Raw genomic sequence first — 26,046 nt, 5'->3', positions numbered from 1 at the left:
AAAGGCCTTTACAATGAGTCCAAGACATTGATGATCTGGCAACCCTGTCTCGAGTTATGACCACTTAAGTGATATTTATGTACTTTTTTGAAGCCGGATCTCACTTAAATGTATGTACGCGATGTCCGGATTTATCGTCTGACCCATCATTTGTTAGGTAATCAAGAGACCTTTCCAACGAGTCCTTAGCATTGAAGATCTGGCAACCCTGTCTTGAGTTATGACCACACTTAAGTGATATTTATTTACTTTTTGAAGCCGGATCTCACTTAAATGTATGTAAACGATGTCCGGATCCATCATCCGACCCATCGTTGGTTAGGTAATCAAGTGACCTTTCCAACGAGTCCACAACATTGATGATCTGGCAACCCTGTCTCGAATTATGACCTCTTAAGTTATATCTGTGTAGTTATTTTTCTGGATCTAAAAAAATAGCTGAAATATGTGTCCAAACCACTCATATTACCCATTGTTGGTATAAAGTGAGGAAGGCATCAACCACATAGGTGGATTAAGTTAGTTTTTTTAATAAACTTTAAAACGTGAAACAAGCTAAATACTAATGGGTCTTCTCTGCCAACTCACGCAACAATCGCCCGATGCCTCTTCGATTTTCATTTAGCTTTGGTTTTAGAGCAGGCCTGCCCAACGTCCAGCCCGTGAAGGCATTTCATCCGGCCCGTGACGGCTTTTCAGAATAGTTCTATGACCGGCCCTTAAAGCTGTTCATGAAATATTCAATAAATAAAGTGAGTGTCTAAATTTTAAAAAATAAGCTCACATATTCACACATCTGAATGACAAATATTTAATAAGGAACATTTTGTTGTTTTTACTATTTTTTTTTTTTTTTTGCTTTTGCAATGATATGTTGAACGTATTGTTTGGATATTTTTAATTTTTGTTTTTGTTTTAATTTCAAACATTCTTCATGTTTGAATTTAGTTCTTTTCATTTCTACTTTTATATTTACAGAAGAAAAATGGTGTAAGAAAACAAACTCATCCATTTCGTAAAAATGTGAAATATATGAAATAACTTGAATTGTAGTGAAAAAAAATCGTCAAAATACACTAAATTTTGTAAAAAAAAACAATTTCAATTAGAAAAACTATTCAATATATATTTTTAACACTTACAAATTTTGTGTGTGTTTAAAATCATTTTAAAATATTTTGTAAAATATTTGAATAAATGTGCACAATAACACAAAATGGGATTTTTGAAAAGGAGATTTAAATAGAAATTTCGTTTCATAATTTTTATCTTGCTTCATTGATTTTTTGATACATTAAAGTGTTGAGGATATTAAGCTTTGAAAAAAACTTGCAACAATTTTAATGTTTTTTTTAAGTGCATGATATCAGGATATCGCAATTAATGCAATCGACTAAAACAATTATAATACAATTTAAAACAAAACAAAATAAAAATATGTCAACACATTGTTATCATTGTTTTTCTTTCTTGAAATCAAGATAATGAATCTTATTTGCAACACAAGCTGTTTTATTTATTTATTTGCTTTCAAAGAAAGTGAGAAAACAATATAAATAGTTGCCTACTTTTTCAACTTTTATCAAAAATTTGTTCCGGCCCACCACTGCAGCAAAAAAAAAATCAGATCTGGTTGTGTAAATGATTTAAAGGCGTACTCAAAATTCTTATAAAACGTATTTTTCATCGAAAATATACAAAAATAGTTTTTTTATTTGAAATTCTATGGGAAATTTGATGTACTTTTTGAATCTGGGTAGATCTCCACCAACTCAAATTTGTCGTCCAATTTTGTACTCAATGTAATCAGAATTCCGATTATACGAATTTTCATCGTTAAAAATATTTTTTTTTTAAATTCTGCCGTCATTCGTTACTCATCGGTACACTCAACAATTCAACTGGACATGTTATTTTAGCGGAAATTCAATGTATTTTTTTTTTCATTTAGAACATCTTCTTGTCATTTTAAAATTTTGTAAGAAACAAGGTAGAAAAAGTCCAAATTTTATGTTAAATTAAGCTTTTCAAAGATCCGGTTCACTAAAAAGAGCGAACGAACCATGGCTCACAAAAAAAGAGCCGCGGTTATTTTTAAAACTACGGTCTTTTGAAAGAACCGTTCCAAGATGGAATGATTTTAAAAACTTGTATCTATTTTTATGTTTACAAATATAATTCATAGAATTTCCAACAAACTGTAGCCTTAAATTTGTTTTTGAGAATTGAAAATGCAATTTCATACATTTCAATGCTTATAAAAAATTTATAAAAAAGTTGTCCCACGGTCTATTTTCTCAAGTACTTTGGGATAAAAAAAAACCTCAGGTTGAACAGGGGCTATTTTCCGACATCTTATGAGTTGAATCTGTCGTTAAGAGCTCTATTGCAACTTTCTCATCAATATATTGAAAGACTCTAATTAGCATTGATGCCATTTGAACACCACTTAAAAGTTGTCAAACTCATATTTTTCAGTTTCTAGTTTTTATTGAAATTCCAAAAGTGAATGAATTTCTGAATAAAGTAATTTAAATTAATTGAGCAATTGCTTAACCTGAAACATTTTACAAAATATAATAAATAGCCTACGAGTTTTTGGAAAAAAAAAAACAAATCCTTTTGCCCGATTAAAGTTTGGCAATTATCGATTCAATCAGAATGTTGAATAAAATTTTTGCAGAATATTTTCTCCAAATATCGTTTGTTGTTTGTTAAATTTTGGCAGAAAAACTCCTAGATTTAAGTTTGGGTGCTTTTCAATTATTCGAACGTTTAGGTTTGGGTATAAATCTTGAAATAGAGACCGCCTGGCGAGGGGTAGCACACTTCGCGTTAGAACAGGACCAATGGATTACGAGCGCATTTTCTTGTTGTCTAAAAGATGATACCATTCTTGTAAAAAGCCTTTTTATCCCAATTTTAAAAAAGAACGAAAGAGCCGTGCAAAAGAGCCGCTCTTTTTAATGAGCGATCGAAAATGAGCGGCTCCAAAAAAAGAGCGGTTTTGCCCACCTCTAATCCTTACAAACATTTGCTCTTATCCACGGAAACATATTTTTCTAAAAAAAAAAATTCGGTGATTTTAGCCATTCGCTTTTTGCATTTTTTTTATTTAGGAGTCTTTCGTATGCCCTGAGAAGCTATTTCGCGTCATCAGTTTGTCCATATCATTTTCCATACGAATTTGTCAACTATTCATATAAAAAAGAAAGAGAAAATTCAAAAATCTGAATAATTTGAAGAATTTTTTTTGATCGATTTTGTGTCTTCGGCAAAGTATGAGGGCGACACCAAAAATGTAAAAAATATAAATAAGTGTTTTAGCCCTTTCAAAAAGTTATTCTTGATTAGGCTGGTACAAATATTTTTAAAAGTTTTTGTCACCCCCCCCCCCCCCTTCAAAATTGGCCCGAAATTTCAATGAAAATTCAAGTGCAACCAGCTGAAACCAAATAAAAATACATTCTTCTGCGTTTATAATCATTTTTAGCATGTTTGGGTTTATTAAAAAATCTTAAGATTTTTTGAAAATTTTCGAAGCAAAATCTTTTTATTCGATACAATTTTTGTTTTTGTCAGATCTTAAATTTTTTGAAAACTAATGATTGCAAAATAACTGAACTAGTGTAAAATGCATTTTAAAACACTTTTTTCATTTAAATGTGAAGACTATGGCTTGTTATTTAAATTTTTATATTTTTTTTATTTTTTGCCCCCCCCCCCCCCTTGACCTCGGCCAGGGCCGAGGGACAAAAACTTTTTTAAATATTTGCATCGGCCTTATACAATTTTGAAATAACTTTTATTGAAAAGCGCAGGAAATTTCACATTTTTTAGCATTGAAAATCGGTTCGAACTAAAGGTCCTTAAGTTCACGAAATATCAGTGCTCAAAAACGAGAGAAAATTGGGCAACCAAGAGAAAATCTCATTTTTCCTGTTTTGTTATCTTTGCTTTGTAATCTCAGCATCCAAAGGCCGTATCAACAAACTTCGAAAAATCAATGTAGAGAAATTCCCTAGCATTAAAAAATGTTTTTTTTTTTCAAAAATGAGCCAACAAGAGCAATATTTTAAAATATTCAAAAACAGTGACTTAAAAAAAAGTTAGCTTGAAAACTATGCAATCTATTAATATTTCTGTGTCATATTTTTTTTTATTGCACATTCGATTTAACATTAAAAAATGTTACCTTTTTCCTGATTTTATTTTTTAATTTGACTGTTTTAAATGTTTTAAATTTACTTGGACAATGTTTTGTTGCGTTTCTGGAATTTTCTTAAAAGATGGCATTTTATATGTTATACAAATGTTTATTATACAGTCCAGACTCGATTATCCGAAGCCTCGATTATCCGAAGTTTCGATTATCCGAAGTTCGATTATCCGAAGGTGTGTATGGGAGTTCGGATAATCGAATCAGCAACAAAAATTTTTTTTCGTGTTTTTTTAATTTTCTTGTTTTTAACATAAAATTTGAGTTGTTGATTGCCTTTAAAAAAATAAAATGCATTTTTTCAATATTGCATCACCGCCATTTTGGCCACCATCTTGGATTAAGAAATTCTAAATAATTTTACCGTAGTTTAGGGATCATACCTATATGCTCAACAATCAAAACCTAGACAACGAAAAAACTTTTTTTTTTCATGATTCGATTATCCGAAGTGAAATTTTTCTGAGGCCTTCGGATAATCGAGTCTGGACTGTAATAATAAACAAAATAATTCAATCAAAAACCTAATTGATAATAAGTGTTAAACAAGATAAGTTTTCAACATGCGTCCATACTGGATAAAAGTTACACCAAAAATTGAGGGGGTATTTTAATCCGAGCGCTCTCCTTTCCCCCTTCCTAAACAGACTCCTCAAATAACCAAACTTCAGGCGAGGTCGATTGCGAAATTTCGCCTCATTTCAAATGCCGCGACTTCCAAATAGTGCCATGTTGTCTTCAATTAAAGCCCAATAAAAATGAAAATTAGAAAGAACTACACGTCGTAAAGCCGCGAATCGGCCAAATCGTATTGATTAAGCTATTAAAGCGACCATGTTTGCGACCGTAGTGGAGACTTCAGACCGTTAAGATAGCTTGAGGCACGGCTCGAGAATCCGCGGGCAAATGGAAAAGTGATGTTTGAGAACGAATTAGGAGTGAGGCGCCGCCACCCTGCAAATCGGAAGGTGACGGCACTGACGCCCCGTTACCAATCGAATCACGTGCCACTTGATTGATAGTGCATTAATCACCATGCGGCACAGCCGCAATGTTTTGATCTGTGCGCAGATCTATCCGAGACCGGTTTGGTGACTTGTAGGGTTCACAGCTCAAAGGACGCACATTTGAAACGAAAAATCGGTGACCTTATTTGGGCACGAGTTCAAGAAATTCAATCGACACTTGCAGCGTGTCTCGATGGTGGACCTTGGATGCCTTCGAGGTTTAAGAACTGCAGCGGGCGCGAGTCTTGTATTGATGACAGTGAAGGATTTTTGATAGCCGAGTGGGATTAAGTTTCGCGCCAAAATTTTAGGACTTCTGGACGGGCGTAACTAATTGTGTGACCTTTGGACGTGAAGTGAGAATATCGCGTAGCAAATTTTGGCGGTGACCTTTTGGTTGAATTTGAAGCATTACTTGGATTGAAATGTATTAAGAGCGAGTTTTTCACCAATGTGTAACAGGTCGTATCGAGGTGCTCCGATTTGGATGAAACTTTCAGCGTTTGTTTGTCTATACATGAGATGAACTCATGCCAAATATGAGCCCTCTACGACAAAGGGAAATGGGGTAAAACGGGCATTGAAGTTTGAGGTCCAAAAAACATAAAATATCTTAAAATTGCTCGCATTTCCGTAAAACTTCATCATTTCCAACTATCTTAGATGCATTTGAAAGGTCTTTTGAAGCACTTCACTATGAGCCATAGACATTCAGGATTGGTTTAACTTTTTCTCATAGCTTTTGCAAATTACTGTTAAAAATTGATTTTTTTAAAACCTTAATATCTTTTTGCAACAGCCTCCAACACCCATACTCCCATAGGTCAAAAGTTAGGGAATTTCATGGACTATAAGCCTACGGTAATAACTTTTTGGCCAATCGCAGTTTTTCTCATAGTTTTTTGATTTTTCTATAACAAACATTTTACAACGTTAGTTTTTGCCCTATAGGAAAAAATGACGGCACTTTTTGGGTTCATTTTTTACATATTCGGAATGAGTTCATTTCGAGGTGCCTGTCCGTCGGGACGCATTTTTTTCGCGTTCCGTTTTCGTCCATCGTCGTCGGTGTGTTTTTCTCGTTAGTCATGTATTTGATACACATCACAGTCGGATTTCTTTGTTCTATGATTTGCAATTATTTCACGGGAAGATTCTTTTTAAATTGCGTCAGCAAAATATATATTATCATTCAATTCGACCATTCGTTTCCCGCGAATCACGGCGACAAATATTGTTTCAACGCGATTGTTCAAGTCCTTCAGATAACATCATAATTCTTCAGTCATTAATTGGTCGCTCATCTTATAATAATTTAAAAGTATAAATAGTCTCAGGGCAACTCTACGTAAATATGTTACGCTGAGTTAAATATTTCACCTTTTAATCACACATAATTTTGATTCTATCTTTCCACAGCCGGCTGTCTAAGATTGAATCATTTATGTTAAACTCAACACCAAATAACCGGGAACGGTCTCATCCGCATCATCCGATTGTTTGCCTTGAGAATACATAATACATCACCCTATTCAACAAAATTCATTGATTATTGGGCCACATCATCATCCTCTATGATGAATCCTGGCCATTACCCTTCCCCACTAACAAAATCCCAAGTAGAAGTAGTTTTCCGGCACACGCGGGGGTGTGGATATCGTATAGAACCCACCCTTGGTAGCAGCCTGTGCTAACTAACATTCCCGTCCCATCCCCTCGAGATCTACAAACTGACATGGCGGGCGCCGTTGGTGGCCAACGACTGTTTCCTATTCGCACCGGCTCTAGTTTTGATGATCGTGATGTTTTATCTTTTCAGCGCATTCATGCATGCTGTTGATAAGGGAAACATCATTTGATCGTTGAAGCGTGTGACCAGTTGTGCTGATGGGATATTACGGTCCTGTTCAGCAACGGAGAAGGACAACCATGGGTGGTCTCTCATGCTCATGCTCATGCTCAAATTTTACATATTCGGAATCCTCGGGAAATTTCACGTAAGTTTGAAGTATTGGAGTTGTAAATTTGATTAAAAAAATAATTAAATAAAACATTTTTGAAAAAAGAAATAGATCTAATTTACTCTGTGGTAAATACGTCAAATGCTGTATCAAGTAGGCGAAAACCTGTTTTACCCTTAATCCAACAAATTGTAAAAAAATATTTTTTGCAATTCCGTCGTGAAACTACTTACTTTTCCTGTCATTCTTGAACGACGAAATAGCCTACTTTTCTGTACCAAAAATAACAGATTCGAATAGCAACACTTTTCAAAATAAATGCTGAAAAGTTCTACTTTTCAGCACTCAAATGGGTGCTAAAAAGTTGAACTTTTCAGCACTTGTTTCGAAAAGTAACACTTTTCTACATTTTTTTGATTTAAACGATTTATTGATAAAATACATGAAAATTTGATATAAAATTTCACTCAGTGTGTGTTTTTTGGAATTGCAAAAAATGTTGTATGGAACTCGTTGCAAAACTTAATTATTCAGCACTCTTCGTATTTATCCAACTCGGTGAACCTCGTTGGATAAAGGTACGACTCGTGCTGAAAAAATCCTCTTTTTGCAACTTGTTGCATAAACTACTATTAATTCATTCTAAATGGCATTTTTTTCCAATCAAATTTACAACTCCAAATCTTCTAACTAACGTGAAATTTTTCGAGGATTCCGAATATCAACCGAATATGACAAAATTGAGACCAAAAAGTGCCGCTATGGGAGCCTACAGGGCAAAAACTAACGTTGTAAAATGTTTGTTCTAGAAAAATCGAAAAACTATGAGAAAAACTGCGATTGGCCAAAAAGTTATTACCGTAGGCTTATAGTCCATGAAATTCCCTAACTTTTGACCCATGGGAGTATGGGTGTTGGAGGCTGTTGCAAAAAGATATTAAGGTTTAAAAAAAATCCATTTTGAGCAGTAATATGCAAAAGCTATGAAAAAAAGTTAAACCAATCCTGAATGTCTATGGCACATTTTAAAGGGTTTCAAAAGACCTGTCGAATGCACCTAAGAGAGTTGGAAATGATGAAGTTTTACTGAAATGCGAGCCATTTTAAGATTTTTATGTTTTTTGGACCTCAAACTTCAATGCCCGTTTTACCCCACTTCCCTTTGTCGTAGAGGGCTCATATTTGGCATGAGTTCATCTCATGTATAGACAAACAAACGCTGAAAGTTTCATCCAAATCGGAGCACCTCGATACGACCTCTAGCACAAACCGAGCAATATTTACAAATACTGCCTCTTAAATTGACTACCTGAAAACAATTTTTTTTCGAAAACTGTTTTTTTAAGGTTAAAATACATAAAACTAATAAATGACCAATTTTGAAAAATTGTTAAAAGATGTTTAAATAAGTAAGTGTTTGCTCGATATTAATATAAAATCATTTCCAGCAATGACTCTTCGGTGGCGTTTTCGGGGCCATTTCCCGTGTGATTAATGGACTCCATGTAAACGGTTGGCTGGTTCTGATCAAGCGATAGTGCTGCAGTTTCTTAAAGGCTATCCTCACCACAGGCAGCTGGGTATGGTTAATTTGATCTACTCTAGTTCTTCCAGCGCGATCAGCACCATGAACATTGATGAGGTGAGCGGTTAACGGTTGGTGGATTTTTTCGAAAAGAGCTTATGTATGGAGGTTTTAATCTTTTGGCCATGGGCATAGTTTCCGGATTTTATGGTCAATTGTGTTAAGGTTATTTGATGATTTAACCTAAAAAGATATTATTTTTCGTCAACACTCATTTACCCTCTTAATTGCACTATTAACCAACACTTTGCATAATGTCTCAACTAAGGCCTTTTGAGAGGTGTTAATTGCCTAAGGATGATTGTCTAGAAGTGGCCACTTCTGTCGTGACCTTTTCGTCACCACCGAATAAAATCGTTTTCGCAAAAAACGATAAAGTGTTGCCGATCATCACCTCTTCTACTAACCAACGACTCTCTTCACAGCTCAGTAGTGGTCGGTTAATCGATCATGTCCGGCCACACTAAACGGCGTTAGTTGGAACCAAAATCTGTTGAAGAAGCCTTTTTGGCATCTCGTTAACCTTCCGCGTCCAACATTTAAACATAATCATTAGGCCCTGATTGGTGGAAAAAGCTGCTCGCACTCGTGATTAACCATATTCAGTCGGTTGAAGTTGCGTCAACGCCGTGTTATGTGCGTGCTGCGTTCGTACTATCTCTGATGGTGTGACTAACTTGGCAGCAAATTAATCCTGATTTGAGGGGCCACTTTTAAGCCAGTTAGCGCCAGGAAGTGACGGAGGTTACCGAATCTTGGTGGCGCCATCTCGTATCACGCAAAACCAATATTCGGAAAATCACTAAATTCAAGTTGCATTTATACATTTAATTAACTCTTATTAAATCAGGGCTCGCCACAATCGTTGACTAAATCAAACAGCGTAAGCGGGACTCAATAGGAAGTGGATCCGTTCAACTCTTTTTTCACCATTTAATTTGGACACGAGAAGGTAGACATTTGGAGCCCACGAAAAAAAGTTGGGGAGAGAATAAGACGAGCTTTCGACTTTAATTGTTGCTTTCCTCTTTGGGCTTTTGCAGATCGTCGCCATCGTGCTAACTTGTCGTACGTGCATTTTGGGCCAAATTGAGTTAAGAACGCCATTTTGTGCAGCTCACAATGCCTCACCTTTTGATCTTCACAGATCCCCAAAATTCGATTTCAATCCTGAGATATTCAACAAAAACCGAAAAAAACTCCGTGCATTTTTGTCACTTTACATATGAAAGTAGTTTCAATCTTGTCGTGCTATCTTGTCACTCCATGAAAATTGATGTAAGTGCGACAAAAGGCCAAAGGGATTTCAGGCCAGGAAAGTCAGGATGCGTTTGTCGCACGTACAAGCTAGACTACCGTAAACATTTGTAATTATAACTCGGGACTCCAGCAACCAACTTCAACCAAACTTCGGGACATTGCACAGAATGGTCAGCCAAACAAAACGTGTTTGTTATTGTTTACATTGCGTGCTCTCGTTTTTGTATATTCAAGGTCAAACATTAAAACGCGTTTTTCTCGGAACGTCAAAATGGCGGGTGCGACAAGATAGCACGACGACGTCGAGATGGGCTTTGCAGTAGGGTGGACTTCCAAAACATTGAAAAATAATAATGAAATCAATTTTTCCACTTTTTTTTGTCAAATAAACGATGCTACTAAACAATTCTGCACCGAAAAAAAGTTTTTGGGAAACTCAACAAACAGGTCACCCCACCGAACTTTTTCGCCCAATTTCCAATGAGGGCAACAATGGCCGAGGAAAGTTATGTTTTCCCCCCGCGCAACCCCACTTGATGGAATATGTTTTCCTACCCGAGATGCCCCGCGAAGGTTCGCGATGTTTTCCGGTTCGTCGCTTGTTTTCGTTAAGCTCGCCAGCGTAAAAAGTGAACGAAAAGGGGGTTAAACTTAAAAAACTAGCTTCATCCCACAGTGGGAAAATGTACTGTCTTCAGGCGGTTGCAGCACCACACCGCGACCGCTGACTGGTGACTAAATTGCACTTTTGGTGAGTGGGATTATTAGTGTAGAAGTGGACAAGTAACAATGTTTACCACACTAAATGACACCGCGGCGCACGGCGATGGATGGCCACTCTAGGAAGATCTTCAAGCTTGGTTTTTTTTTTCGTTAAACTTTAACTAAACAGTGATGGAGTTTCATACGGAAATGTTTTGGTCCAGGCTGAAGAGGCCGCCGCAGCAGTTGCAACAAAGGGTTATTAAGTTAATGAGAGTGCTTATGTTGAAGTTGAAATCTTCCGAGAGACATTTATCTAAATTGCTGAGATTTGGTAACGAAATGGTGAGTTTGGAAGTGGACGAGAAGGGTCTTGCTGATGGAAGGGAAGATTGTGGTTTAAAGAGCTATGACTTGGGCAATGACACATTTAAATGAAAGTTTACACAACTGTTTGCGATACAATCTTCAGGGATAAGTGACATTTAAATGTTTGGTTTGTAAAGATCAACATAAATCAACATCCTAAAAAAATAAAAATAAATTAATGCAAAAAGGCCAATGCAAATTCAATCCTCTCTAATTCAACAATATCCGAAACAGTCTTGTGTAATCTGTCGTAAACTATTTAGAATACAATGCATAAAATTTAAATTTGAGTTTTAAATCGAATCGAACATTTTAATCTTTTTAAACATTTAAATTTTGGGACACAGATCGGGAAAAACATTCAGAGATACATATTTCTATAAATTCCTTGAAACATAGGGATCATCCATAAACCACGTGGAAACTTTAGGGGTTTTTTGCCTTCCTCACTGAGGTAAGGCTATAATCCTGCTCTAAAAATTAACTTTTTATTAAAAGCTCCTAGACCCACCTTCATGTGTACATATCGACTCAGAATTGAAAACTGAACAAATGTCTGTGTGTGTGTATGTGTGTGTATGTGTGTGTGTATGTATGTATGTGACCAAAATTCTCACTGAGTTTTCTCAGCACTGGCTGAACCGATTTTAATCGAACCTGTTGCATTCGACTTGGTTAAGGGTCCCATACATCGCTATTGAATTGTTTGAAGTTTCGATAAGTAGTTCAAAAGTTATGTATAAAAATGTGTTTTCACAAATACCCGGATCTCACTTAAATGCATGTAAACTATGTCCGGATCCATCATCCGACCCATCGTTGGTTAGGTAATTAAAAGGCCTTTCCAATGAGTACAAAACATTGAAGATCTGGCAACCCTGTCTCGAGTTCTGACCACTTAAGTGGTATCCATGTACTTTTTTGAAACCGGATCTCACTTAAATGAATGTAAACTATGTCCTGATCCATCATCCGACCCATCGTTGGTTAGGTAATTGAAAGGCCTTTCCAAAGAGTCCAAAACATTGAAACGAAGTTGACTTTATAGCTGTCGGCCACCATTGCTAGGTACCAACCACTAGTGTCTTCCTTTTATCTACAAGGACTTCGCCGCCCTGGGCTTCTAAGTGTATGAAAGTATGGCACGGAGCGACGGCGCCGAATACCCATATTTACACAAAGAATTGATGATCTGGCAACCCAGTTTTGAGTTATGACCACTTAAGTGATATTTATGTACTTTTTTGAAGCCGGATCTCACTTAAATGAATGTAAACTATGTCCGGATTCAGCATCCGACCCATCGTTGGTTAGGTAATTGAAAGGCCTTTCCAATGAGTCCAAAACATTGGAGATCTGGCAACCCTGTCTTGAGTTATGACCACTTAAGTGATATTTATGTACTTTTTTGAAGCCGGATCTCACTTAAATGAATGTAAACTATGTTCGGATCCAACATCCGACCCATCGTTGGTTAGGTAATTGAAAGGCCTTTCCAATGAGTCCAAAACATTGGAGATCTGGCAACCCTGTCTTGAGTTATGACCACTTAAGTGATATTTATGTACTTTTTTGAAGCCGGATCTCACTAAAACGAATGTAAACTATGTCCGGATCCAACATCCGACCCATCGTTGGTTAGGTAATTGAAAGGCTTTTCCAATGAGTCCAAAACATTGGAGATCTGGCAACCCTGTCTTGAGTTATGACCACTTAAGTGATATTTATGTACTTTTTTGAACCCGGATCTCACTTAAATGAATGTAAACTATGTTCGGATCCAACATCCGACCCATCGTTGGTTAGGTAATTGAAAGGCCTTTCCAATGAGTCCAAAACATTGAAGATCTGGCAACCCTGTCTCGAGTTATGACCATTTAAGTGATATTTATGTACTTTTTTAAAGCCGGATCTTACTTAAATGTATGTAAACTATATTCGGATCCATCATCCGACCAATCGTTGGTTAGGTAATTGAAAGGACTTTCTAATGAGTACAAAATATTGAAGAACTTACAACCCTGTATCGAGTTATTTCCACATAAGTTTTATATTATGATCTTTTTTTCATAATCTAAAAAAAGCTGTAACCATCCATATTACCCATTTTTGGTAAAAAGTGAGGAAGGCATCAACCACAAAGGTGGATTAAGTTAGTTTTTTTGTATGGACAATTGTACACGAGGGGGAAGGGGGGTAACAGATTCCCATAAAAGTGTCCACGTGGTTATGGATGGCAATTTTATTCTATAAACATAACTTTAATTATCCGTTAAGCATTTTGAAACAACTAATCTATTTTGTTTTTTGTTGCTAGAAGTTCTAATTTATGTTATTTTTTTATTGATTTTGTGCTTAGCTATGGGGGTCTCGTGGCGCAGGGGTAGCGGCTTCGGCTGCCGATCCCGATGATGCTATGAGACGCGGGTTCGATTCCCGCCTTATCCACTGAGCTTCTATCGGATGGTGAAGTAAAACGTCGGTCCCGGTTTCTCCTGTCTCGTCAGAGGCGCTGGAGCAGAAATCCCACGTTAGAGGAAGGCCATGCCCCGTGGGGCGTAGTGCCAATAGTTTCGTTTCGTTGCTTAGCTATAATTTGTATATACAGTCCAGACTCGATTATCCGAAGGCCTTGGCAAAATTTCACTTCGGATAATCAAATCACGGAAAATTGTTTTTTCTTTGTCTTATTTTTGATTGTTGAGCTTAAGTATGACCCCTAAACTGCCCATGATCGCATAAATGTCCCATATGCATTTTCATCGTTTTGCCTTCCTGAGTCACTCGATTATCTCGACATTGGCTGAACCGATTTTGTCCGTTTTGGCGTCATTCGATCCGTCTTGGGGTCCCATAAGTCGCTATTAAAAATTATGCAGTTTAGTTAAGTACTTCAAAAGTTATGCTAATGAAAACGATTTTAACAAAAGTCCGGAAGATTGTAAAAAGGGTGGTTTTTGTAAGAAAACCCGTCATGCTATACATTTTCAGAAAGGTATTTAAAAGACCGTTCTAACGCGTCGAAGACATTGAAGATCTAACAAATCTATCAAAATTTATAAGCAATTATGTGTTATTTATACGCTTTTTGGAGGCCGGATCTCAGATATGTTGATGAAAACGTTGTCCGGATCTCTCATGCGACCTATCGTTGGATAGGTATTCAAAAGAGCTTTCCAACGCGTCCAAAACATTGAAGATCTGACAACCCTATCAAAAGTTATAAGCACTTCAGAGTTATTTATGCACTTTTTGCATTTTGGATAGCACCCTTTAAATGTGAGGAAGGCGCCAACCACCTAAGGGTGGTTTAAGTATCGTTTTGAGTTAATGATGCAGTTTGGTTCAAAATCGTGTGCTCTTTCAGAAAAGCCTATAACATCCAGTACTTTTTTCTAGAAATCAGGAGGAAATCCTGTTTTTTTCACGAAAACTTAACACGTAGCCTTATGTGTGGGACAAACTTTAAATGCGTTTTTCTCAGCTTGCATATTTGCATATGGGACATTTATGCGAACATGGGCAGTAAACTACTCTAAAGTAATTTAGCATTTTTAAATCCAAGATAGTGGCCAAAATGGCGGTGATTAAAAATTGAAAAAGTTTTTAATTTTATAGACAATCAACCATTCAAATTTGACTAAAATGAGGTCACAGAACTCGAATTTGATGTTAAAAGTAAGAAAATAAAAAAAACACGATTTTTTTTTTGTTCGTGATCGATTATCTGAAGTCCCATACAAACCTTCGGATAATCGAGGCTTCGGATAGTCGAGTCTGGACTGTAGCTTTATTTAAGGAAAAGTTAAAAATTCCATGGATTCTTCAAATATTTCGTTGTTTTTATTTTTAACTATAACATGGGTATTTGTTTTTATCCATAACATATGCAAATTAATATAATTGTAGGAAAACTATGTGAAAAATGGCTGTACAACGGTTCTAAATAATCAAATAGATTTTTGTTCCTATTTTGGAAATCTATGGATTTATATTTATATTTTATTTTACATAAAAAACCCAAAATATTACCAAGAATAGATATTGTTACACAATTGCTCAATTTTGAGGGCAAAATAACGTGAAAAATATATAGCTGAACCATATTCGAATGTTGTTAGGGTGGTTCCCTTTTCCCTCACAAATTAGACTTTTTCAAATGAAGATATCTTGAGTTTAAAGAGATAAAAAAAAAAACTTAAACCTTTCTGTTGTAAGAAAGTTTTTTGCCTTTTGACTGAAGACTGAATTGTTACGTAAAAAAAGATGATTTTTGAGGATTTGCTATAAATCAAATTAGAGCGAGTTGTGGCGCTATAACCACGGCAAATAGTGTCCAGGTCTTTTGTGGAAATACAATGTCCCATCCTTAGAGGGTCCCGGAGCACCAAAACTTCTTAGCATGGTGGCTCCCAACGATAAATTCCCTAAACAAACAGGAACGTGAGCGGGGGTTCCCCACGTTTCTTCCTCCCCTGTAGATTCAGAATTTTGTTGTTGTTTGAACATTCGTGCTCAAACTCAATCCAATTTAACGAATCATCTTTGCGGTAAACTTTACGCAGTTGGCCTGGCCGCTTTAACGTTTGTGATGTTTCAAAGCAATTTATTGCATTGGGGCACTGCAATTGTTAATAATGACAAGAGGATGCTAGGCGTTAATCAACCTAAAGCATTTTCCAGGATGCCCTCGAAAGACTGGCTGCGCTAGGGTTAGATTAGATTAGATTAGATTAGATTTGCTATAAATCAAATTAATCGTAGAAGACGTCGAATTCGAGCAAACATTTTGGTGTCCACGAAAAAGTTGTTTGGATTGCATGCAGAACATCTTTCCAAAAAAGAAATAAATCCTAAAACTATTCCTGAAAAGTTAGATTTTTGAAATCGCCGTCAACCACCCTAATTTTCAACTAAGCACTAAATTGCACCTTCAGACCAAAGCTCCAAAACTTAACAATTTTCTTCAGAAAATCAAAAATCTACTTAGTATTGCGATTTGGACCACTGTGCATTGTTTATCAACATATTCTTTTTATTTTTTTTTTCATTTTTTTAAATTAATATTATGCGATAACAAGACATTAAGGGGTATTCTTCAAGCAATAACTGTGAGTATTCATCTAAGCGATGGCTCAAATAACTATAAATGTCAATGGCAAAAATGTCAAATAGCAAATAGAAAAAAAAAACTTCAAGCAAAATTTTAAACTTGCCTCAAAATAGCTGTAATTTTCAACCTATAAGTCCAAAATAATTCTTCATTTTTTGATAACGAAAATAAAAATGTAGAATGCTTTGATTGAGAGATACAACTATCTTGGACAAAGTTACTTGAATTAACATGCTCATGAACTTTGTAGTGGAAGAAAAAAAAACTTGTCAGGAAGGTTATATTTTCTGAAACATCCTCGTAAATCATCCCCTTAAATTGCCCCTTTTCAATGCATTTTAACAACTCTTCTGAAGTCACCAAAGCTAAACCTGGACAATCCAGCGATCTGGATTACTGTGCAGACTAAAAATGAAAAAAAAATCAGAGTTCCAAAGTGAAAACAATGGATTGGATTAAAAGGATTAAAAAAAATATTAAATTTACACATAACATAATGTGTAACATGATATAAAATCAGAACACGGAGTTGTAATTTCAACATGATTTTACATCTTACATCTTACTCAACGTAATCTTCATCAGAACAAGAAAAAAATGAATTTGCAATATTATGTTAAATTAATTTGAAATTTTTCGTTTACTTAATGTAGTTGCACGTTTCTATTGATGCACAGAGCTTGAGCATCAAATTTGACTTAATTTTACATTTGAAGTGTCTTAATTTTACCCACATTCAAACAGAAAATTGTTGAGTCGCACGCAGCGTGTACGTACAAGTGTCACTGTCAGGTCAGCCATCTTGGGTTGCAAAGCAAATTTGTTGTGCTGCGAGAAAAGTTTAATTTTATTCGCGTTTCTCACCAGTTTTAACAAGCTCCTGAGGACAACATTTTGTGGATGGCAAATTCAGATACTGATGTAATTTTCTGTGAAATCTGACGCTCCAGTTATGTGCATCAAATAAATATAATATTACGCAATTATTTTTAAGTGTGTAAGGGTTTAGATAGAAAATTTTGTTTTAGGAGACATTTTTTAAACTACTTGCAAAAACAAAATAACCGTCAAGTTCATTCAAAAAACTTGTCTGCATGCAGATTACACCACTCAAATTCTTGTTTATCTTTTCTTTCTCACACAAAAGCCAACGCAAGCGCAATGAATGAAATGACATCACTCATTCAAATCCGGCCCCTCCATGGACAGAACTGGTTCGACGATCGGTGAGGAGAGCTATTGCAGAAGTTCGTAACCACAACACAAAGGACTTCGATTTCGACTCCAATCAATAATAATGCCTGACAAAGAGAGGATATCCATTTCAATCGCAAACTCCCCTCAAATTATTCACCCCTTAAAACAACAATACCCTCAATCAAGGTCGGCTTAAGAGCTTGTTTTCAAAGAGGTAGCAACTCTAGGTTGTGTTTTTTTGGTCGGGAAGCCCCATAAATTCAGATCACTTGAAGAGGGCTTCCAAGTTCCTCACGATCGGAAGCCAAAATCAACCACATTGAATAAATATTTACCTTGCTTATCGTGCAACTGGCCGGTAATCGGATACTCTGAATGTTTACTGTCACAAACTTAATTCACTGGATTTCGTTGATTTTGACGTAGGACTACGTTTTCGTTAAAACACACAAACTTCCCCTCTATTTCGTTTCGTTTTTCGTGCCCAAAGATTACACCACCAAACTGCACTGTCCCGCGAACTCTTTGCTCTTCACCTCTGACTTCAAAAAAAATCTTCAAACTTCGAGGTTCCAGCCGGTTGCTCACCGTGTGATCTTCCTCAACAACTTCTTCAGCTGCTGGTTCCGTTTGCTTGAGCTGCTTTCTTCTTCCTCCACCGTTTCACACAAACACACACGACTCCGCCAGACCGCGCGCAAAAAAAAATGCAAAACAAACAGCGAGTTCAGGCCACGACCGACCAGGAGATCAAGATCTTGGAGGCCAAGGGCTGCTGCTGCTGCAAGTACCGGTCTCGGTAGCGGTGTCCGGAACGTGACTCCGTGAGAGGATGCTGCACGTGCAGAACGATTCTTGGATTAAGTCACAGTTGAACGAACTCTCGACTCTGGCTGGCTGGGATGTGCTACGTTCCGTAGCAGATGTTCTCGTGCAGTCTGTTCAATTACAGTTAGTAGCGGAAAGGTAGAGGTGATCGTGATCGCTGATTAGGAAGCCGGAGTACCGCTTTGCTGCTCCGATGGAAGTCGCTTCTAACGAGTGCCCTTCGAGGTACGAACGGTTCTTCGCGAAGATGCAAATCCGCAATCTTTCACCTTTCGCGACCCTTGTCCGCAGTCCGAGAGTTTCCGCTGCTTCAAATTGGTCTTCTCCAAAAAGATTCAGACCAAAGCCACAACTACCGGACAACTCCACTGTACGCTACACTTGCTGAACAAAAACACACTGCAGTGTCTTCGTCTGTACTCTTTTTTTGCGCACGCGCGACTTGTCTTGTCCAAACGCGTTTCGACGACGAAGACGACGACTCTGCAAAGTCTCTCTCTCTGTCTTGGGTGGTGTCTGTATGGGCTGCCCGCCAACGCGAAACTGACTGGCGGCGAAGAAAACATTAAAGCTGCAAGTCCACAGTCGGGCGACGACGACGTGGGTCGTTGCGAGAGCGAGAATCGCGATCGAGTTGGTTTGGGTTGAGCTGAGTTGAGCTAAACCTTAAAGCTCTCAGTGCATGGAGTCGGACGCATGAACGCGTGCGTTGTGCGCGACCTGCGAAAACTGCATCGGCAGCAGCAGCAGTGAAGGGCACGGTGGGATTTGGCAGGTTTGGATGATTTTTCTCAAAATTTTCAAAATGGAAGTGGTAACAACGATGGTTTACATTTCGAATGCATTGTTTAAAATTTTAGGGAATATGACACAAATCGATGCCTCTTGGCTCTCTTGTACTAAGCTTGTTGGTTTTCCTATCTAGTTAGTATAAGAGAGCACAGAGGCATCGAAATATGGGCTAATGAAAATGATGAAATCAGTTCTTTAAAAATGAAACTGTTCAAAATACTTTATTTTTTTGAGAAAAGCTTTAAAGTAACCCTTCAATTTTCAATACTTTTGAACAAAGCTGTTAAAACAAAATTTAAAGCATAATACTATTTTTTTATTTAAGAACTTTGCTACTTAAAATCTAGAATTATTTCAATTCAATTTAATCAGTATTGTATAAGAATTCAACAGCTCTACAACAAGATATTACTTTTTAAAATCTGAGATTTGGAGAACCTTTCAACTGAAATAAATTCATAACCCTTGGCAGGGAGCATACCTATTTTTTAGTTTGTAAAAATGAATCGAAAATTTGAAAAAAAAATCATCAACAAAAAAAACGTAAAAAAAACATTTTTATGTTTAAGATGTAGGCGTAAAGAGAACATGTATTTTTTTCAATTTATTATGAGGTGATTTATCATCAATACTGCTTTGAAGCAATAAGTCAGCAAACAACAGGACAAAACGGGCTAAAATTTAGGGAATTATTCCATGAGGAACAACTAGAAACCAAAACTTAACACTCAAATCTTTTTATGCAATCAATCGATATCATGAAAACATAAAAATCAAAATTCCATCCATACTAGCTCCATACAATTTTGGCCGCTGTCCATACAAAAATGGTACCGGTATAAAATTTGAGCATTAAATACGTATTATTCGTAATATTCGAAAATATGTTTTTGATGGAATTTTCTAATAGGTTTGGTGTCTTTTGTAAAGTTGTAGATGTTGATGTAGACTATTCAGAAAAAAAAAATGGTGCACGAAAAAAGTCCGATTTTTTATAAAAAAAATTATAAAAAGATCAATTTCCCAAAATCCATATTTTTTTATACGTAAGAGACATTAAACCACAAGTTTTAAGGCATACAAATGTATGGAGAAAAATGTTGCCGCCTAATTATAGTCAATTTGTTCTTTCTTTAGAAAAATAGAAATATTACTCAGATTTTTCAAATGAAATACACCGTTATCTGTTGAATTTAAGTTTTTCGTTTTTTCAAGTGTCCATGGTTGTCCATTTCTGAAAATATTGTTCCCGGAAAGTTTAAAAAATTTCCAATAAAATTCCTTAAGAGACTTTGAAGATTGTTGGTACTTAAAATACAGTGAATTAAACAAAAGAGAAAAAAGAATGTTTTTAAGCCTCATGCAAACATCTTTTAATTTTATAGTACTAATATCTCATAAACTGATGGTGAATTTTACAAAATGAAACAGTTGTGAAATTTTCTGATCTTTCAAAAAGGTCAAGTTTTGAAATGTCCAATCAGCCGAATTTTACATATTTAACATTAAAATTTTGATAAAAATATTTAAAAAATGAAAAAAGCACCTTTTTTCACTTTTTTTTAGTTTTTTTTTTTAAGTTTTTATAAAAGTTTACTAAAATTGTATCTTCTTTTGTTTTGAACTCCAATGTAATTGTAAAATTGTGTTAAATAAACTATTCAGGGTTACTGCCTAACAAGCGTCCAAAATAAGCTTGATTTTCACAGTTATATTTCCAAAATATGCTTTCAGGCAGTTCTAAAGAGAAATACCAACAGACCAGAAGCCAACAGCAATAATTTTATAAGGAACATTTCTGTTTTTTTTTCGAAAATTTTACCATCTTTCATTACTGGAGTTTTTTTTTTTAAAGGTCCAAGATCAAACTTTTTTTGTTGCTTTTTGTGTGTTTTCGGAAACGCATTGAGTCAAGGGTATTCAAAACACAAAAAAAGCAAAAAAATCAAAATCTTGTAGAAGAATTCCAGATTTGAACATCTTCTCCCACAGTTCACCGTTGAGCCCGCATCTGGGTTCGCCGCTTGCAGTCGCACCGCCGTCTCTCGTTGCATTCAAGTGAGTGGTCGTCGTAAAAGTTGCATTCACCGCCGGAGTGCGGTTTTGAGTTCGAGTGGGCTCAAACCGCCTCTCTTGAAGGCCCCGAAGAAGTCGAGCCTTCAACCCTGGCGAGGCTCTGCTGCTGTCTTGGTTTATGGTATGGTACCGTTGGCTGGGCAAGTTCAGCAGCAAAAAAAGAGAGGTGTTTTAGCCGGTTTTACTCGAGCCAAATATGTACTTCTTCGGAACTCACCCTTGCCGAACGATATCGGCAAAGCGCGGGGGAAAATACGAACGAGTCGAGTTGGGTTGAGTTGGGGCTTCGGTTTGTAGTAGCTGCGCTGAAAAATAGTATAACTGGTACAGCGTAGAGATTTTGATGCTTCGAGATCATTAACACCTGTTTGGATATTGTTATCGTACAGATTGTAGATCAAACTTAATTTAGGATGATAGAAAATGTTTTCATTGCTATCATTAAACATATAAAATACTTACCTCATCAAATAAATCCTTGAATTAGATGCTAATGCTGCAAATTTCATATAAGCTGAGAACATTTCGGAGCAATCAATTCTTCATCCATAAACAACTTACACTCCGGTCAACTCCAGCATCCCTTGAGATTTGCATATCCTTGAAGAGGTTACAGCTCCGGATTCCGTGCGTCAGCGCTTTCAATCAGCTCCCTTTTCCACCATTCCAGAACATCCCCAGGTTGCTTAACTGGTGAGCACAACAACAAGGCTTCACGGGCTGGAATGTGCGTGTGCCTAGGTACCTGTAGTACTTAGTACAACTCTAGAAAGCCCTTCTGCCGGTAAGTGCCTGCTTTTTGTATGTAAATATTATTCAACAATTGCGCCAATATTTTCCCTGTACAACGCACACCGACGGGGCATCCATTGAACGCTTCATCAGCCACCATAACTCTACTGACGACATGACCCTGACGAGGGGGTATTTTTTATCCAACCGGAAGATAAACACGCAACGTGTCATGACTTATTCTGAAAAAGGGGGGTTGGAACTGGGAAGGGGTGCTTTCGCTCTCTTTGCGTGTTCGGACAAGTTAATGGTAGGGATCCTAAAAGTGATGAAGCGATATCTATCGGAAATTTCAACCAAGCAAAGCTGTGGATTCAGCATTCAAATATATTTTATACTTTGGTATTGTGGTATTTTTATCTTTAATCGCTGAGACTATATCCAGGCCTCACATCGAAGCTTTTGAGTTCCTCATGTGAACTCCCTAGTTCGTACCAAGTAGCAGCCCAGACACAAAGTAAGCAAGCGCCACCACCACCAGGTTCATTACGGAGCCCTCCGAGTCGTTGTTCCACCACACAGAGCGGTTTATGAACATGTCACGTACGGTGTAATTTACGAACGATCGCTGAATGAATTCTTAGCCGTGTGGCGTTTCTTCCGTTTCACGAGCGCCAATGCGCCAAAACAAGTCCAGCGACTTGAGCGGCGATCAATCGCGTTGTCCGGATATCTGGCGGAAATCTGCGGCTGCGCGAGAGACCTGTCCTGGTCGGCCCAAATAAGGAGATAACATTAGGTCATTAAAATCCTCCAAATTGATCGTTATGCATGACTATTGATTATCGGCGCGGTTCCGCCGAGAATCGGCGGGTCAGCAGGTCCGTTCTACACGATCTTTATGGCGGTTCGGGAGGTTTACGGACCTTTACGCGAGCGTCACACGCAGAGAAATCTTTGCATTAATTAGACAACTTTGGTCAACTTCTGATTGATCGATGCCCCTTTGCGTGTTTCTCTAAGGTGATCAAGGTTTCTGGTAAGTCTCAACCCAGAAACGCTTTTCAAAGTCTAATTTTTTTCTACGGGTTACACCTCGAATGATGACGTCACTATCGCGTGTCGCAAGTGCTTTGGACGGTGTAGTTCACCTTAGTCTGCTAGAACTCCGCTAGATCTGTGTGTACAGCTTTTCTCATAATTTAACATGGTAATGCACACACGAATTATTGCTACTTTGTGCGGGATGTCCTCCGTTGGAACTCACGATAGTTCCGGTTTGAGGCACCGTTCAGAAAGTTTTTGTTATTTTTTTATAATTTTAATTTTTTATACCAACTAATGTTCAAATACCTTCACACTTTATACAGCCCTTAAAAAAAGGCAAGAAAATCGAATTCTTAGAAATTTCTAAAATTCAGCCTGAAAATTCACGTAGATTATGGATGCCCCCCAAAGAGTCATCAACGTCTAGACATCAGCTGAATTAATCATCCAGGGGACGCTTAACCCCTTAAACTCCAAAATCCGCACCAGGGAATTTTACGTACAGTTAAACGCTCCAACGGGTCATAAATTTAGCGGACATAAATTATGTCCGCGAACCTGACCAATTCGACAAATCACCCACGGAACAATGAGAGATGCTGCAACGTGATGAGTAGTGGCAATATGGCAAGAAACGTGATTGAACTTGGACTTGAAATATGATGATGTCGTGGCGGCACACACACACGGGTCGACAAACTTCCGCAAGATCTGTCTGTATACAGTACTTGACGAGCGATACCGAGACCCAATATGGGTCGTAATAATAACAGTTTACATTGTTCAGCAAGGGGGAAGGTCTAACAGATCTCTAACCACACGTGAATTGAGGAAGTTCTTTTTGGGGAGCGCTATAGGGATCGCATACCAAACACAGCTCGAACATCTTCTGCTTCATAAACAAACCGGCGAGGAAGGGGTTCACAGCACCTTGGACAACCTTCAGACGGAGCGCCAAAACTTTTACTATGTAGCGTAAACAACGGATGTACTGGGCGTGAGGGTGACTTTGGTTACTAACTGTTATCTGGAACATTCTGAAATTCACATTTTCAAAGTTCCCAATAGACCAAACTCCACGGTACCCCGGTAAAAAATATCTCGCGATGAGATCACCTCAAAGCACCCACAAAAACACGGGGGCATAAATAGGCGCAGAGGAAAGCATCGTCGTAAGTATCGAAAGCGAAAATAAGTGTGCATCATGCTCGTTGCACTTGTTCGTTAATTATCTGATTAGCGAATCTCTTTGCGGGCGGACGAGCTTAAGCAAGGTAGGAACATAATTTAATTATAGGCAGGTGAGCGAGGAGAGCGGATCATCAACGGGAGTGTATGTGGTGAGATGTTTAGCCAGCATAGTAAGGGTGGAAATGAAAACAAACTCCGATGGTGGCCCCGAAGGTAATGGCCAACAAACGCCCTCACGAAAATACATGGTTCACAAACATGCGATCTTTTGGATGTGATAAGTTCGGCTAGGTGGAGGCACTGTGGGCTAATAGGAGGATTTAATGACGCTTGACTCGAACGGGGTTTTAAAATTAAATGATTTTCATAGCCAATTGCTTAATCACAAGTAGTCCTGCACTCATCTGAAAGGCAAAATCCATCAGGCTTTCACATTTTACCACTGGTTCATTCCCAAAAAAAATCACTTTAAAAAAACAAATAGCAATGTTGTGACTGATACCATTAAAATTCAGCACATCTCAATAAATTCATAGAGCAGTTTTTGTAGATTTTTTTCTAGAACCCACTTCAGTGCAGAAAAGTAGAAATTGTCAGAAAGTACAACTTTCCCTAACAAGTGCTGAAAAGTATAACATTTTAGCATCCATTCCAGTGCTGAAAAGTAGGACTTTTCAATGTTACAAGCAACTAGTTGCAAAACTTGATTTTTTCAGCACTCGTCGTATTTATCCAACGAGGTTTACCGAGTAGTACGACTTGTGCTGAAAAAGACTTGTTTTCGCAACTTGTTGCATAAACTACTATTTTAAAACTCCAATGACAGTTTGCAACAGCCTCCAACACTCTTACTTTATAAGGTCAAAATTTCATGAATTATAAGCCTACCTTATTAACATTATGGCCAATCGCAGGTTTTCTCATAGTTTTACGACTTTTCTACAACAAACTTTCGGCACTTTTTGGGCTCAATTTTTACATATTCCGAATCTCTGGTAAATTTCAATGTTGGAGTTTTAATTAACATTTCAAAAAGAGCCATCAAATATTTTTGAATTTTCGTTTACCGGGGTCGGTCGTGAAGAGGCTCCGCGGCAAATTGTGAAAATAAGTGTGAATAATCGCTCATTGGTTTTGTAATCGGTAGTAAATGATAGTTTTTGAAGTTTTGAGTCGGAATATTATGGAGTTCAGCCGGAATATCGAAAATTAGAATCAAATATTCGCTTTTGAATTCGTCAAATCATGGAAGGAATCTTTGTTTTGTTTTTGCTCTTGTAGTCTTCGCTTGTGTTTTTCAGTTTCACTTTGTCCCTTAGAAACGTCACGTGGTTTGAATTGAAGCTTTTTGTAAAGCTTTTTCGGTGTCGCTGTCGGTGGGGAATACACGAAGGAAGAGTGAGAGTGACGGAAGATGCGCTAGTGGCGTTTACATCGTTTACATGGGATAGCGCATGAAAGAAAAGAGAAAAGAAAATCAGCTGCTGTCATCCCAAGAAGAAAGCACGCGTGCGAATGAAGTGCCGCCCGCAGTGGAATAATCAATGTGTGATCCGATCAGAAAAGTAAATGCGTTCAAAAGCTCTCTGGATTTTAGTGTTTGAAAATCGGCCGAGCGAAATCCAATCGGAATATGCATGAAGAGTTATGCTGGATATATCTACTTATTTAAAAATGTATTTGGAAGGATTTGATTTAAATGTTTTGTGTAAAATACGTTGAATTCAAGAGTTAGTTTTTTTGGATTTATTTATTATTTATGGCTGGATTGGTGTTTGTGAGGCCTACTACGAGCCGATCAGGTGAGCTCGTTTTATGTCGAGCTTGGGTTTGTGAGTGTCTAGGGGGAGCGGAAAGAAAGGGTGTGTTTCGGAGAAGAAATTGTTGTGTAATTTACGAAAATCGTTTGATTGTGTTGGTGCTTTCTAATAGAAACGGTTGGTGTAGACCGGAAGTTGGACACACGG

At 37.3% G+C, this 26,046-nt stretch overlaps 1 protein-coding gene across 4 annotated transcripts in view; it reads right to left on the bottom strand.

The window, feature by feature from the left end:
• The window catches only part of LOC120421993 (serine-rich adhesin for platelets), a 121,285-nt gene extending 102,504 nt beyond the window's left edge, over positions 1–18,781 (bottom strand). For 2 of the 4 annotated variants that reach the window (XR_005606060.2, XR_005606062.2), the window contains exon 1: positions 17,749–18,781. The gene's annotated coding sequence lies outside the window, so the exon portion shown is untranslated. The remainder of the gene's footprint in view (positions 1–17,748) is intronic. The other 2 variants (XR_005606063.2, XM_039585305.2) reach the window with 2 other exon arrangements.
• Positions 18,782–26,046: the final 7,265 nt, after the last annotated feature.

This window comes from Culex pipiens, chromosome 2 (genome assembly GCF_016801865.2).
Source record: "Culex pipiens pallens isolate TS chromosome 2, TS_CPP_V2, whole genome shotgun sequence".
Classification (NCBI taxonomy): Eukaryota; Metazoa; Arthropoda; class Insecta; order Diptera; family Culicidae; genus Culex; species Culex pipiens.
Note: the sequence above shows the minus strand (reverse complement) of the source record. Positions and strands in the feature narration are given on the sequence as shown.